The following is a 17,079-nucleotide window of genomic DNA, read 5'->3' as shown; positions in this document are numbered from 1 at the left end:
CTCCAAAACCTCTGACAGGGGTAGGCACTGCCTCATCCAAGCAGAAGACATCAGTATCAAGACTGTTAAAAATTTTTTGACTACACATAACCCCGGTCTTTGTGGTATCATTTGACAACTATTTATCCCTTATATTCCTTTTTTTTTTAATTTTAAACCACAAATTAAAGAAAAATGCCAACTAGTTAAAATTTCAGAAAATACTAGCAGAAGAATAGAAAATACTGACTTAAGAGGAGGGGAAACAACATAAAAAAAGATTGTTTATTTTAAATGGAAAACTTGGAATCCCTAACTTTAGGTAGATCCGGCTTCTTTCATCATGACCTACCGGCAGTGAAATGCAAAAGACAGACACATCAGGGCCACAGCCTGGGCAGGTGACCTGACCCTGGAGGGGTTTTATGGCTACTTGAGGGAGGGGGGTTCGGGGTACAACAAGTGTCTTTTCAGAACAGAGCAGAGGTCCAATTCAGGATCTCAAGTACAAAGCGGGCGCTCCGACAAGGGCTGAGCTGGTCTTTTTAGCTAATGAAAAGCCTGCATTTACAGGGAACTTCAGAGCCTCGCTGGTTCGGCGAGGCCTTGCCAAAATAATCAGGCAGACCAAAGCAAAACAAACAGCCGGGCAACAAGCGCTTCTGAGTTACTGTTACCGTCGGGGCATCTCCTGTAAAAGGAGCGCTCCTCGCCTGAGGCTTACTCCGCCTCCTTCTAACCCGGGCCCTGGAAGCTTCCAGCCTCCCTGAGTCTAACCCAGGCCCAGGACGTTTTCAGCCTCTGGGACTCGCCGCTCAGGCAGCTCACCCTGTCTTGTTCTCACTGAGCTGCTCTTACCGGCCTGCAGGTTTGGTCTCTTCGGCCAGGGCCAGGGCCAGGGCCAGGGGCCTGCGTGGACGGAGGGGACGAGGGGACACCGAGCTGCAAAGTTCCCCTTCCTGTAGCAGCACTGGGCAAGAGGAGGTGGCGGGCGCCCAGTCCCCACGGTGTGGGAGTCGCCGCCAGGCCAAGTTTTGGTGAGACCATGACAGTGTCCACGTGGAGTTCTTCCAAGGATAGAGAGGAGGAGGGCAAAAACGGTCAGCTGGTGGAGAGATGCAGGGTTCCAGGAAGATGACGCCCACGACGACGAATCAGCCTGGATGCGTAACACCAACCACGGGAAAATCCGCGCCCTGCTTCTTCCGCTGCCTCGGTCTGCACAAACGGTGGACGGACACCTTTGACTTGACCGTTAATGTTCTGCCTGGTCAGGATTGTCACTAAGCCGACAATCACCACCCAAAGATCAGCTTCGGACTCCAAGACCGCTGGGGACATTCCAATTGCTGAGTTCATAGGAGACTAACGTGAACATTTTACAGAACTTTGAACTCAAAAATACTTAACTGTAAGACTGCCAAATACAGGCAAGCTGGACACTGTAGAAAGCCTGGCCAAAAATTGCTTCATTTTTGTGAATAGTTTTACTGTATTAGGGAGTTAAAAATATTTCCTTCTAATTCAGACAAAAAAGGAGAGACATAGAAATAATACAGAAACAATAGCGAAAAGGGTAGATTTTGGAATCTACTCTTATAAGACTTTGTATATTGATACAAAATCAAGGTCATATTTCGGTTATGGCAAAATCAATCAATCAATCAATCAATCAATGACATTAATAAGGAATCGATCCGAATAAGAGAAGCTTCCAAATGAAAGGTACAACTCAAGGCAGAGATGCAGAAAGGCAGCAGTGCAGATCCCCCACCTGGAGACCGCTTGGCTGACCGCCTGAAGAGGGACAGGCTGGCAGGCTGGAAAAGCTTGCAGCTGAAATGGGCTGTCGCTGAAGGGCTGCGATTATGGAGGATCATTGCCTCAATGGCTGGGTGGATCTTCCTAAGGACATTCGGACTGCTAAGACTGTGGGCTTGTTAATTGCTTCTATGGTGAAATTTAAACGGCGCACCATCTTTTGCTTAAACAGAAAAGGAGACGTTGCGGAGGAATGTCAATTCAGAACATGGCTGTTCTGGCAAGAGATCACATCCAAAGATCTTCTAGGTCTGTGTGATCCGGCCGGAATATAAACATGCCTTTAATTCAGGAGACAGAGGCGAGCAGATCTGAGCTCAAGGCCAGCCTGGTATAGAGCAAGTTTCAGGTCCAGAAAAGCTTAGGTTCAGGTGTGGTGGTACATGCCTTTAATCCTAAACGATGAAGGTAAAGTTAGTTTGTAGAAGGAAGCACCCATGTTTGAAAATGATGTCTAATTGAGTGGCAGAAACAGTGACGAATCAGAGAAAGACTTGACGGAATATGATACACCCAGCTTTCACAAGAAGAGAGAGGAAAGGGAAGCTATTTAAGGGACTATGCAGAGAGAGAGAGAGAGAAAGAGAGAAAGAGAAAAAGAGAAGAAGCCGTTTTTACTGGAACAGAAGTAGAGAGACAGGTTGCAGAGAGAAATCAGGTGAAGACTGAATGAGCCAGAGAATGAGAAGGATCTAGGAGATTAGAGCAAATTGCTGGAGTCAGTTTGAGGCCAAGCAGAGTAATTTGGAGGCTGAGAGAAAAGCCAGATTGATTAAGTTAGGTGGGAGAGGAGTTTGAGCTAGAACTGCTGAATTGGACCAGCCAGCTCAGAGCTCAGTAAGAACTAGAAAGGGTGAGCTTATTCAGCAGTAAGTCTCAGAGGCTGAAAACGTTCTAGGCCTAGGGTTAGATTGTATGAAGGTTAGAAGCTTCCAGGACTAGGCCAAGGTTAGCAGATGGAGGCAGTAAGCCTCAGAGACAAGAACTGGAACAGGCGAATAGAATCCTTTTACCATCCAGATGCCCAATGACGGTATCTAATTTTACGTCATTCCTGCCAGCCTCTGTCCCACCTGAACACTATCGGGCTCTTGGTTCTTATCCATTAGGGCAAACCATAAGGCGATGTGTGGAGGGGCTGTTCCCAGTCAGGAAGGTGACTAAAAAAAAGAGTTAGGCCTTCAGTCTGTCTTTAAATCTTCCCAGGGAAAGATGATTTACAGTCAGGCTCTGAAAATGTGAACACTCCCAAGCCTGGAAAGTTTCAGTCTGAAGGTAGGTATCTTAAATCAAGGCAAAAGACCAGGCCCCACAGAACCCAGTTTTAGAAAACTCAGGCTGTGGGTGGGGTCTTGTTAATAAATTACAAAGCGTTCCCAGGGCATGTGTGAGTTCAGCTGGTGTTGTTTGGGGCACCACCAGGTTCCCCACAGCGAACCAAGAAGAGAGGGAAAAGGCCATTTAAACACAGAACGGCAGACAGTGCCAGAAAATTGTCACATAAAGATCATTTTCCTTACGGGGAAAAAATATTTCTGAATAATATGATAAGTTGGAGCAGGATCGAAGGGTTGTTGGGGCCTTCGAAAGACTTATCCAGGTTTTGTTGCAAATTAAGGCCAGTTTTTATGGCCAGAATTCTCTAACTATAAATTTGACCAGTTGGGACAATAAAGTTTGGGCCCCTGATAGCCATTACAGTCTTTGGTTTCTTTCTCTGCAGTTAGCAAAATGCTTGCTGTTCAGTGTGGGCCCGTTTTGTTTGGGTTTTAGTTCGATTCAGCTTTCAACAAGCATCTTTTGCCTTTTTAAACTATTATCACTTAATGCGTACGGGTGCTTTCCCTGCTTGTCCACCATGTATGTACCATGTGGCCCTGCAGGCCAGAAGAGGGCCTGGAATTGGAATTATAGGTGGCTGTGAGCTGCCAGTGTGGGCGCTGGGACTCAAACCAGGGTCCTCTGAAAGAGCAGCCAGCGCTCTAAGCCACTGAGCCATCCCCAGCCCCACGTTCAGAGATCTAATTCCCACACCACAGGGAGCACGATACAGGAGAAAAGCCACAGTGCAAATCCTGGGTTTGAGCTTGTGCTGCGCAGCATCGGGCAAGAATCTTCTCACTGAGTTCATTTTCCTCGTCTGTAAAACAATCATCTCATTTCAGTTGCAAATCCTGAGTTCCTGTAACGGAGGGTCCGTGGGCCTCACCCAGGCCAATCATCGAACCTCTAATAAATGCATCCAATGGTGATGGATGCATGAACCCATTTCAGAAATCAAAGGCAGACGAGTGAAAACAGAGCAGCAGGACAAGGTGCCACGTGCCTGCAATCCCAACCCCTCAAGAGGCTGAGGGAGAAGATCCCAAGTTCAAAGCCAGCCTGGGCTACATGGTGAAACAAACTGTCTCAAACAGACGAGAGAGAAAGAGAGAGAGAGAGAGAGAGAGAGAGAGAGAGAGAAAGAGAGAGAGGAAGAGAGAGAGAAAGAGAGAAGGAGGAGGGGAGGGAGGGAGAATGAATCCAAATACACAAATCACAAGGGAGACTGGCAAAACCAGGGCTCTGCTAACCTATTGGACTCTTCTAACGTGTGAACAGAATTTCTCAAAAACAAAACAACAACAACAAAAGAGAGAGTATTATATTTAATCCGTGCCCAGAGGTAGGCCAGGGGGCAGCGAGAACACAGGAGAACTCAGGAGACGAAGGCCGCCTCAGTCTCTGCTGTCCACGGAGAACGCTTGGCACGGAAGCCATCCGTGTCTGTCCACCCTCTTTGACGACAGTGGAGTTGCTCTGTGGTGGGAAGCGGTGGGTCAAGGCGATCTCACATTCCTGAGAGATCTGAGAGAACTCAACCTTATTCAGGGACCCTAGTTGGGACTCAGAAGTGAACTCGTAGCACTGGCCTATGGATGAGAGCTAAGTCCAACAGGTAGAAATGGAAGCGGGTGATCGAGCAATGGCTAACCCCTTAACTGAGCCAGCTAAAGGGAGCTACCACCTTCGCCAGCTCAGGGTTAGGAGGTGGGCAAAGTGGCGTCTATCACTGTTGCTGCCCACGTGTCGGCTCAGGCGTGGAGATCGTGCTGCAAGCCTTCCAAAGAAAACTACAAGTGTAGAGGATCGGTCCTTTCAGGGCTTAAGTTTAGACTATGTAGGCTGGGGACATCAGTCAGCGCAAAAAAACGCGTTTTCTGTCGTTGTGTCCTAAAGAGGACGGCATAGCATGTAGCGAATTGCCCTGTCGACGTTGCAGCTAAAAAAAAAAAAAAAAAGCATTTCGGATCAGGTGTGCTGGTACACGCCTGCAATCCCAGCGCTCGGGAAGGAGGCTGAGGCAGGAGGATCACAAGCCCCAGGCTAGCAGGCTAATTAATTACCAGCGGTGGCCATCGTCACTGTGTTTTTTTCCATTTCTGTGTGGCGTCTGCCTGTGTTTGTACGCGTGTGAGTGTGAACACGAGTGTGTGGCCAAGTTTGATTTGGGGAACCATCCTTGATCGCTGTGTTTCCTTGCTCACTGAATCAAGGGCTCTCCATCAAACCCAGAGGTAGCTGATACTGCTATTTCCCTGGCCACACTGCTCTGGCGATCTCCAGACTCTGTCTTCAGAGGACAGAATGAGAGGCAGGCTCACGCATTCATTCCATATTTACATGGGTTCCGGGAAGGCCAAGGTAGGAGGATTGTCACAAGTTCGAGAGTAACCTGGGTTACAGAGCGAGTTGTGGGTCCCTAATGTGTGAGATTCCCTCAAAACAAGCAAAAACAAGGGAGGTGGATTGTTAACAGGTAGAGGGATGTGCCGAGTTCAGCCCAAGGACCCTAGATTGATTCCCGGAACCCACGTAACAAGACGGATACAGCTGTGGAGCTCTGTAATGCCAACACTCCTCCCGAGAGATGGAAGCGGAACAGGAGGATCAGCCACGAGGCCTGGAGGATGTGGAAACAGTCACAGAGAGATCCTGTCTCAAAGCAGGTGGAAGGAAAGAAACTACTCCACAGAGGCCGCCCTCTGGCCGCCATGCCCATGCCAGGGCATGTGCTCACATGTATATAAGTTTTAAAAGAACTTAAAAAAAAAAAAAAAAGCATCCCTCTCTATCAACAGCGGGAAGCACAGCGAGGCTGGCTTTTCCTCCTCTTTCCTTGTCTCCGCCTTCATCCAGCACGTTCTTCGGGCTCGCAGGGTATTTTGCCCCCTTTGCTGTCCCGCCCCACCGCTTCTAATTAGACTGGCTGAGAAGCCTTCCCCAGCCCATCGCCACCCGAGCAGCCACTGAGCACTGGGCACGGCTGGCATCGGGCACTCAAACCTTGCCGCAGTCCCCGGGTCTTGCTGGCGCAGATCCAGACTTGGAGACTGGACACCCCATCAGAGCCACGCTTTCCGATGGAGTTTGACCTTATATTATTATTATTGTTTTTTTTAACACACACAGTCCAACAGCGAGTTATTAGGGAGAGCTGCCCCCGTGTGTCAGGCATGCAGCTAAGAACCACGTCGTTCGGCCAGGGCGGGAGACGGCCTGAGTGCCTGAAGGCAGCCCACGAACTCCGAGTTCGTGATCTGCTCCGAGAGTTTCCCTGGAGAGAGCGATATTACGGAAGGATGGGAGGGACATCTGGATGCCCAACTTCTCCAGCCGTTTCGTGTTCCTGAGCTCCACAGAGGCCAAACTACTTCTTATCAAAGGGAATTAAATGGTAAAACCAGCACCGAGACACAGCCGGCTACTCTGGTCTCGTCGCCTGAGCTGCCCACTGTCAGGATGTTTGGAGCTCATATCGATCCACTGAGCTTGGATCCCAGTTTAAGACTTTGTAAAGGTCAGCTGCTCCACATGCTGTAATTCAGAAGAACGGGCAATTCTGTTACTTCTTTTTTCCTCTCTGTTTCTGCCTGTCTCTGTCTGTCTCTGTCTCTGCCTCTGCCTCTCCCTCTCTACCTCTGTTCTCTGGTTTTTTGAAACAGGCCTTTTGTGTGTAGCCCTGGCTGGCCTGGAACTCACTCTGAAGACCAGGCTGGCCTCGAACTCAGAGATCCGCCTGCCTCTGCCTCCCAAGTGCTGAGATTAAAGACCTGTGTCCCCATTGCTGGCTTGTTATCTCTTGTTTAAGGAGTTACGACCTAGCCGTGGCTCCTACACTACAGAGCTCCACCTTGGCTTCTTGCCTGGAAACGGACGTGCCCTGCAGGCAGCACACTCTCCTGTGAACTGGGGAAGCCCGTGGTTTAGTCATACATCTCAAGGCCCATGGTCCCTATCCGTGTGTCGCGTGAATTTGTTTCCAATGAGATCCACCCACTTCTGTCAAAGCGGGTGTAGTGTTGGTCCCAGCCTTATCTGGATGACACCCTGGGGTTCACCGGGTCCTGAGCAGCATCTCCATCCTGAGGTTTAGGATAGCCCAACTGACGAAGAGAAGGCTCCGAGGCCAAGCTAAGCAGCTACCTTTTCTTTTCTCATCTATCAGTTTCTTAGTTATAGGATGCAGGCGGGAATAGTCTCTACCTATCTCAGGACGTTGTTTTGTGAGCAGGAAAAGTACCCAGAACAGTCTTTAACCTAGAATGTGTCTGAAAAAGCATTAACTCTCATTGCTTTCATACCTCCCTCATAATTACCTTTTCAGGTGATTCTAAGGATTAAAGAAAATGGTTGTGTAAACATAGGACCTGAATTTAGACGCCGGCAGTGAACAAAGGCTGGGCATAGTGGTGCATACATGAAACCCCAACACTAGGAGGTGACACAGAATATCCCAAGGAGCTTTTCGGTCAGCCCACCTAGCTAGCCAGAAAGCTCCAGGCTTGGTGAGACTGTCTCGAAAGAAAAGGCACAGGGTGACAGACGTCCAGTGTTGACCTGTGACCCCCACATGGCCACAGCATGAACGCTCATGTCCACATACATCCACAAAGATGCAACACGTGTTTTAACGAGGCAAGTAATTGGCCCAAGAGCACAGGGCCAAAAAAAAAAAAAAAAGTTGTTTCCTAAACTTACAAACGTTCACTTTCTAAGGCTTCGAAATGAAGGCATGCTCTCTAAATATACATCAGTAGCTTCAGTATAATATGCTGGAGAGAGGTTCGCAGAGATCGCTATGGGATCACAGAAAAGGGGACTTCAAAGTTCACCCTTTAACCCGAGGAAGCAGCGATACCTAAGTTGGATGCTAGAGCGATGAGTGGCAAGCCAGGCAGAGGTTGGGAAGGGAAGGCATGGAAGAGCGAACACAACAAGCAAGAAGTTACTGGCAGGTACAGGCCCGGCGAGAGGCTCGCAGGTAAGGGTGCTTGCTGCCAAGCCGAATGACTTGAGTTTGAGCTCTGGGACTCACACGGTGGAAGGAGAGAACCGACTCTTGTAAATTGTCTTCTGACCTCTGCACATGTACACACGCTTGTGTGCGCACACACGCAATAAAGAAAGTGGCCAGCAAGGACCAGAGATTTGACTTGAAAGAGCTTTGGATTTTAATCTGTAGCCAATGTGGTTTTTTGTTTGTTTGTTTTGTATTTTGTTTGTTTGGTTCTGTTTTAGTTTTGTCTGTGTGTGTGTATTGGGGGAGGGAGTACGGTATTTGGTTACAGGTTCGCCTGGTGCTCTCAGGGGCCAGAAGAGGGCATCAGATCTGCTGGAACTAGAGTACAGGTGATTGGGAGCTGCCATGTGGGTGCTGGGTATGGAGGCCTGGTCCTGCTGGAGGAGGAGTCAGTGTTCCCAACAGCTGAGACATCCCTACAGCCCCCTCTAAAGAGTTGTAAGATGGTTTAGGCAGGTTGTTCTGAATATGACACAGAGGCACGGGAGGTGGCAGGCTAAAAGGGAAGCAGGAGTCTGGCCATTCGCACGAGAAGCTGGGAAGCAGGTTCTCGGTGGAGATGGGGAGAGCTCTGTCCTCAGGCTTTGCCCACGGGATACTCACAAAACCTCTGAAACAGCCACAAATGTTTAGTGAGGCATGGCAGGTGTGATGAAGCGTGCCTGTGGACTCAGCACGCTGGAGGCTGACGAAGGAACATGGCAAGTCTGAGGCTATCTCAGGCTATGTGGCAAAGTCTCTCTTTTAAAACCTCAGCCGCAGGCCTTGCCTAGCACACGCAAGGGCCTGCTTTCTACCCTCAGTACCAAACCAGAGGAAGACAAACGTTCTGCAGCGGAAACACCTTCAAAGCAGGCTAATACGCTGTCAGCTTGCCAAGTCAGTCAAAAAAGCCTTTCGAGTTGTTGACGACTCTCTGGTCTACCACACTGGAGATTATATATGTAACATATATTATATATATATATAATATTATATTATATATTATATATTATCATATTTATGTACATATATATGCATATATATGATCCTGTGGCTTTATGAGACACTTGGAGGCAGCACTTTCTCTTATATTTATGTAACACTACACAGCCCAGTCTTGGAGCTTAGCTTAGACTGTGATCTTATGATTCTGACTGTAACTTTGCTTATGACCAGGACTCCTAGCAGACGTAGCAAACAGACGACGTTTGAAAAGCAAATATCCTCACCATGGCCAGCGGTTACTTCCCAAATCACTTTCATGGACGTTTCGCTTTTGAAGACAAAAAGCAGTAAGGATGCCAAGAAATTTCCGGAAAAGGAGACTGTGCCTTTAAGGAAAGTCATCGCACCGTACCTGGGAAGGAAAGCCCTTTTGGAGGCTCATCAAAGGATCGCTGGGCTGGTAAGAAGCAGCACACACCTGCTGAACTGTTTGTCTTGGGCTGTTCACAGGGCGCAGGGCGCTAGACTCCAGTGCTCTTCTTACGCTCTTCAGCGTAACAAAAGGTCATTTCTTTGTGCCTTTTGAAAACACCCGGGGGATGAATCTTCCCCGCTCCTTTTGTCCTCACACACAGTACACACGGTTGCATTCACCTAGTGACTCACGCTGATGTGTGTGAGCTGTGACTGAATGAAGATGCTTCAGAAAACATTACAGCTTTTGTGTTGGCGGGCGTGACCCGGGAGAGGAGCTTCTCTCTCACGGGCTGTGACTCCACCACATTAAAACCAGGTAAGTAAATGCTAAGCACACTTGAAAGTGTAAGGCATTGTCAGGCCGAGTCCTTGATCTTGTACCTACGACGGTAACATCAGCCAAACAGAAGCACAGACAACAAGGGTGTACCCGGGGAACAGGAACACGTGCACTCTTTGCAACCGTCAATTGTTTAAGTCCGTTTAAACCCACGTTCAAAGGTCTTTTCACTGGGAACAATTATTTCTGGGGACTATTATCCGCAGGAAAATGCGCGGTGAGATGGGAAGTACAAGCTCAAGTCCTCCTCAACAAACACTTATGTCCCATGGAGCCGGGAGACCGGGACCTTTAAAGCACTTCAGAGCTGAAAGTGTTTCAGACACCCTAGATCAACGCTGAGACTGAGTTCTCCAGCCAGTTTTGACTGTCCTGTTGACTTTCCACGAAAATGTGTAAGAAGTGACACAGATTTCGTTGCTTTAAAGTCTAAGGAGACAGGCCGAGGCCTATGAGAAAACTGGTTTTGCTTCTGCTTTAGGCAGGGTCTCATGGATCCCAGGCTGGCATCACACTATTTAGCCGAGGATATGCTTTACTTTCTGATCCTCTTTCCTGGGATTATAGAAATGCACTACCGAGCCGTGTTTATGCAGCATGGAGATCAGACTCAGGACCAGCTGCATGCTATCCAGGCGCCCGACCAACTGAGGCACGCCCCTCGCCTTCGTTCTAAGGTACACACTTTAGTTGCTCAGAGGCAAACCTCTCTTTCTGCTGTCTTGAGTTGCTGATGGGAAGCACTCCTAACTACCCCCATCCTATCTCTAAAACTTAAAAAAAAAAAATCCATGGTTAATGCACGAAAAGGAACCAGAAAAAAAACCCAAACATTGAAATGTGCAGGAGGGCTTCCCATCCCTCATCAACTACTGGTAGATTCAAGGAGAGAGGAAGAGAGAGGAGGAGAGGAGAGGAGGAGGAGGAAGAGAGAGAATATCAGCCAGTCACTGTCTTCAGTTGCGTTCCCACTGGAGAGCCCCATCAAGCTGCAAATTCAGGTCACACAGACAGCGAAACTCAATGGGCCACAAAGCAAGCCGGAACATATTAACGTAGGAGGGGGATTTGTAGGGAGGAGGGGAGATTAACAGGGGCGGGAGGGGGGCAAGGAAAGGTAGGAGGCGAGAGAATCCCAGTGCATGTATACATGCCGAGGAAGAACATACTTAATTAACAACAGCAATGTGCCAGTCATTACTCCAAGCATCAAGACTACAATGTTTCAACAGATCTAGATAAACTTCACTTCTCTCCTCTGTTCCCCGAACCAGCCACACCTATGTTGACACAGTGATTCAAAGAAAAATAAGAACCCACATTTAAGCATAAAGGTATCGACAACAATAACAAAATACCACCCAGAAAATAGTGCTGCTGAGCGAGATCCTGAGGAAGACTGGGCCGGAAAGACGGACGAGCGACATGCCAACCTAATGGTTCAGGTGCCAGAGGACAGGGATTTCTGCCACACCTCTAGTCTGCCTCTGAGTCCTTAATGCTGACGGTGAGAAGGAAGAACCAGGGAGCCACATCCCATCCCATGCCAGACAGAGGCCGGGCTGTTCTTTGCCATGTTCACAGGTTATGAGAAGTAGCCATAGATCACCTGAATTGCAGTTTTTGACTGCTGACATGGCTCTGAGTAGCGATGCCCTGTAGCTATCAGAGCACTACAGGCAGGAGATTAAATCAGAAGGTGTTTGCAAGCATGTGTGTGTGTGTGTGTGTGTGTGTGTGTGTGTGTGTGTGTGTGTACACACACAAATGTGTATGGCCAGAGGTCAACATCAGTTGCCTTCTGCAATTGGTATTCTACCTTGTTTTTGAAAGAGTGTCTCTCACTGTATCTAGAACTCAGCAGCTCAGCTAGTCCAGCTGCTGGTAAGGCTGCAGGGATCCTTCTGCCTCTGCCTCCCAAGTGCTGGAGCTTTGGCACCCGCCACTATGCCCAATGTTTTACAAGAATGCTGGACATCCGAACGAGCACTTTACTGACTGAGCACTCTTTTCCGCCCTTTTGAGTCTTTTATTATTTTAAGTCTGCATAATGAAATTTAAAACATACTTAAAATATTGAGCAGAAAAAGGTGAAGTGCAGTGGGATAGCAGCAATAAATAAATAAAACGACACTAAACTATACGACATAATATTTATGGATTTAGAGTTACAAATCAAGAAAAATAAATGAGACAGACTCATACAGACCAAGTTGAGGACACTGGCTGCCCCAGGAGCCAGGGAAATAGAAAGAGGCAGCAGAGATACAGAATGGACTTTATCTGTAATGTTTTATTTTTTGAGAAGGAAAACTGAAGTCCATCTTAGCCAAGTATTAACATTGCTAAATCCATTCATTCGGGTTGTTTTCACTTTGGGAATATTTGAAATAATGTTGCTGTAAATGAGAATCTTGAGTCCCAGAAACTCTAGCCTTTCAACTGGATATGAAATGGTACCCAATGATCAGAGATGGATATGAAACGGTACCAAAGGACCACAGATGGATAGGAAATGGTACCCAATGATGTTGACCATCATCTATTCAAGTCATCAGCCTGAATTAAAATTTTTTTTGTTGAGTTGATGATTTAGTTTTCTTTATATATTAAACCCTTATCAGATATAAGACTTGTAGAGATTCCCACTCTTTCTTAGGTCCAGGTCCTAAATTTAGTTTCTTCATCGTGTCCTTCCATGCACAAACTTTTCACCTTTCACTCAGGCCTCATGCATCCATTTCCCCTTCTGTAGCATGACTCTACATCAGAGTCCATCACCAAATTCAAGATCATAAAATTTGGCATCTCAGAGTCTCGTGCATTTAACCCACATTTAGGTTTTTGAGCCTTTAAATATTTTCCGAAGATGGTATAGTTTCATTCTTTTGCATTAGATGCCCAGCTGTGTGCTCTTTTTTTGCACTGGATAGTCTTGGCAAACGTCATCTGGACTGTTAAGTCTCTGCATCGGCCAATACATTTGTATCAATACATTATGTATCACTGTACATAAAGATCAACAGGCTGTCGTGGAAGAATTCTAATCCAGCAATATGGCTGCTCTGGCAAGAGATCACATCCAAAGACCCTAGGCCTGTGTGATCTGGCTGGAATGCAGACACCCCACACACCTTTAATCTCTCTGACTGGAATGAAGATGCACCCTTAGTACACACGTTTAATCCCAAACAATATTTGTTAAGGTTAGTTTGTAGAAGGAAGCAACCGTGTTTGAAAGTGACGTCTAATTGAGGGGCAGACAAAGTGAAGGTTTGACAGAATGAGTCAGAGATAGGATATGCCCAATTCTTTCAAGAACAGACAGGAAAGAGAAGCTACTTAAGAGCAGTATAGCAGAGTTGAGACAGGAGAGGAAGGTACAGTAGAGAGTTCAGCAGAACAAAAAAACAGTAGACTTGAGTTTAGAACAGTACAGTACAGGCAGTTTAGTTCAGTTCAGTTCATGGACTTCAGAAGCAGAGCAATTTAGAGAGAAGCTGAGTCAAGAAGCCAGTTTCAGTCAGTCAGCTGGGAGACGAGTTTGAGCCAGAACAGCTGAGTTGAACCAGCCAGCCAGAGTCCAGAAAGAGCTAGAAAGGGCGAGTAATGAGTCTAAGAGGCTGAAAACATTCTAGGCATAGATAGATTGTACAGAAGTTAGATGTTGCCAGGACCAGGCCTGGATTAGCAGTCGGAGGCAGTGAGCCTCTGAGGTGACAATTACATCTGGCGAATAAAAGTTACTTTTACAGGCTGTATAGAACAAATTATAAATTCGCTCATCATGACGTAGGGTGGTTGCTGCTACCAAAGTGATTGTGTGGTAACAGGGCCACTTCATAACCCACGACAACAGACAGGAGGCTTGGCTTTCTTATGAGTAACTCAAGATGGAACTTTAAATTAATTATGTTTTACATGTTTTGTTTTGTTTTGGTTTTCTGTGTAGCCCCCGGCTGTCCTGGAACTTACTCCGTAGAGCAGGCTGGCCTCAAACTCAGAGATCTGCCTGCCTCTGCCTCTTGAGTGCTGGAATTAAAGGCATATGTCACCATCACCCAACATTTACATGGCTTTTCTAGCTTTCTTTTATTTGGAGCTGTTTCCTCCCCCTATCCTCCCACCCCCATTCAGTATGTTTATCACAACTTAAAATGAATTTGTCCCCTTCCTTTTTGGGTCGGGGTCTTACTACATAGTCCAGATTGGATGTGAACTCAGGATCTTCCTGCCTCCACTTTGGGAGTGCCAGGATTACAGGCATGCTTCATCGAACCCAGCTCTAACGCACTGTCTTTGACACCAGTGACTTCTGTGTCAATGGCCCTGAATGTCATTCCTCTAACGTAAGTGCCTGTCTGACTTTGTCCTTTTATTTAAATAAAGTTTTTATATTGGTTTACAAAAATGACAAGCACACAGAAAACAGGGATACCATCGTGGGAGTATAAAGACAAGGTATGAATTTAACCGAAGGGGACAGGGGACAGTTTTGCCAAGGATGATAACTGAACAAGGCCTTGACAGATCAGTTGGGATTTTATCAGATCTTGCCAGCTAGAGGGTGGTGGGAGGAACAGGAGAGCAAACAGACTGCATTCAGGGGATAGAGCCAATGTGAAACAAGAAACATTCTACTTTTTTTTTTTTTTTAAGTAAGTGTATGTGTGTGTCGGGGGTGGGGTGGTGGATACACAGAAGCATAGCTGCCTACAGACACCAGAGCCGTTAGGTTCTCTGGAACTGCAGTTACAGGTATTTGTGAGCCAGCAGCTAGGGGTTCTGGGAGCTGAATCCAGGTCCTCCACAGGAGCAGTGTGCACTCTTGACTTCAGAGCTGTCTCTCTGGACCCCAAGAGAAGATTTTTAAAAGCACCCGCCTCCCACTCTGTCCTATTTTAGCCTTGAAGCTCACCTGTTGCATTTACTGTCTTTTTCCTCAGGGAAGAAACACTGAATGACTCGGAGGACACTGCTCCGATGATTTACAAACGCTGCAGGCCAGGCCTCGGGGTGTGGCTCAGCCTGTAGCGTGCTTCGAGCCTTGGCTTATAGTCCCCCAGCACCATATGATTCAGGCATGGTGGCGCACACATACAACCCCACCGCGTGGGAGGTGGGGCCAGGAGACGTAAAGTTCAAGGTCATTCCCCACTACATAGTGAGTTGAGGCCAGACTAGTCTACACTGGACCAGTCTGTATCTTGTAATCCATCTGACTCTTCCACTGTGAACTACGAGATCACGAGCAAGTGTGTGTCACACACACACACACACACACACACACACACACACACGTGCACATTGGATATCTTTCCCTACTGTGCCTCACATTATATCACCATCAGTTATTATCATAGTGTGTAAGCCTTTGAATCTCTCTGCTCTTGCTTCTTCAGCTACAAAGTAAGAGTGACGGTGACGCTGTAGTGAGGGTTAAAGGAAGTAGTAAACCCATCTATTCTGCACACGCTGAGTTTTCATTTCCTAGTTACCCATTTTCTCGTTATAAAATTCCACTGGACTATGGCTGGAAATGAAGGAGGACTTCCCATGAACATTTGGGACCCAACCTGCACTTAGTTCAGATTATTCTTGTCATTTGAGAGCTTCCACTTTTTTTTTTTTTTTAGGCTCCACTCACCATTAGCACCAGCTCTAGAATGAATCCGTTAGCAAAAACAAATAAAGTGACCCGCTGCCGCCTCAAAGCCGGTGCTGGCCATAAATAACCCAGGAGTTATTTAAACGGAGATAGACTGCCTCCATAACGGGGTGCTGTCTATAAATCAGGGAGCAAAACAAACAAATAAAAAGCCCATTACTGTGAGGGGCTGACAAAGTTGTGCTCCCGAGGGCCTGGGGTGGGCGTTTCCGGGAGCGCTGGTGAAATGAGAGGTGCAAGGGAGGAGGATGGCTGCGGCTTTGGGGGCGTCTGGTCGAGGTGGGTTTAGAGGTGCTGGCCCGTGGCCTACCGGGCCAAGAGGTTTCACTCTGGACGAAGACGAGCTGGCTGTTCTCTGCTGAATGAGCAGCGTCCCCAGGCACCCAAGAGCTTTTTAGCCTCCTTCTCACAGAGGTGCCAGGGGCAGGGAGGGGCGGGGCTTGAGAAAAGATGCCTCAGTGCGAGGCTGCCATCTACAGCCTTGAGAAAATAACAACAAAAGCGAGCATCAGCGCCCCCTGGCCAGTCAGTGTCAGGCTTGATCTCTCGAGGGCTTTCTTTGGGAAGGGAGGTGCTCACTAGTCATCACCAAGGATTCTCTTGTGGTAGCTGTTTTTGCTTGAATCCCCTAGGGCTGTCCGTAAGGGAAACCGCGCGAAGATGCTGCCGCCCCGCGTGGTTTTCCTGAAGTTCTGTGGCGCACGAGGCAGCGTGACTACAGAGACCTTTGCTAAAGCCTGTGCAACGGGGTGATGGGGGTGAGCGAGCGCCGCAAGAGCCACACGCGGGTCCAGGCGACGCGCCCGCGGGCCGGAAGTTATCCCCGACTCCCTGCACTCTGCTTTACCTGTCCTGTTCTCACGCTGGCCTCAAACAGAGGGAATGAAAAACACCTCCAGAAATAACACGCCTGCTGTTGACAGCCGCTGGCTTGGTCCCTCTGCTTCCCGTCCACGCTCCTCCCCTCAGGCTCCTGCGCGTTTTATCTTATTGTTACTAATTGTTTTTGTTATAAATTTAATTACCATGCTCAAGTTTCCTATCCCACACTCCCAGTTTCTCCTACAACTCACTGTGGGTCATCTCATTCTCCTCATGCTAAGCCTGTGTACATCTCTTTGCTCACTGAAGAACATCAAAGATCAGTGTTTCTGATCCCAGAGCTTCTACGAGATGGGAGGCAGAGGAACCCCAGGAGCTTCCGGGCCAGCTAGCCTGGTGTACACAGCAGGGGATAACAAATAGACCCAGTCACCGACAAGATAACGCCCAAAATTGTCCTCTAAACTGCGCGCGCGTGCGCGCGCACACACACACACACACACTCTCTGAAGGGCAGAGTCCCCACCACTCTCACCCGAACTCAGTCCCTATCAAGGTTATCAGACCCGTCCCCTCTACCTGTCTAATGAGAGATGTTACAAAGTCGCTCATGATTTCTCAATTTGAGTGTGCGAACAACTTACAAGCGAGCAGGCCTTAAGACATGAAATATGCTGAACAGTTTATTCAGTGTTAAGGGGA

The sequence above is a fragment of the Meriones unguiculatus genome, chromosome 7, assembly GCF_030254825.1.
Source record: "Meriones unguiculatus strain TT.TT164.6M chromosome 7, Bangor_MerUng_6.1, whole genome shotgun sequence".
Taxonomy (NCBI): Eukaryota; Metazoa; Chordata; class Mammalia; order Rodentia; family Muridae; genus Meriones; species Meriones unguiculatus.
Note: the sequence above shows the minus strand (reverse complement) of the source record.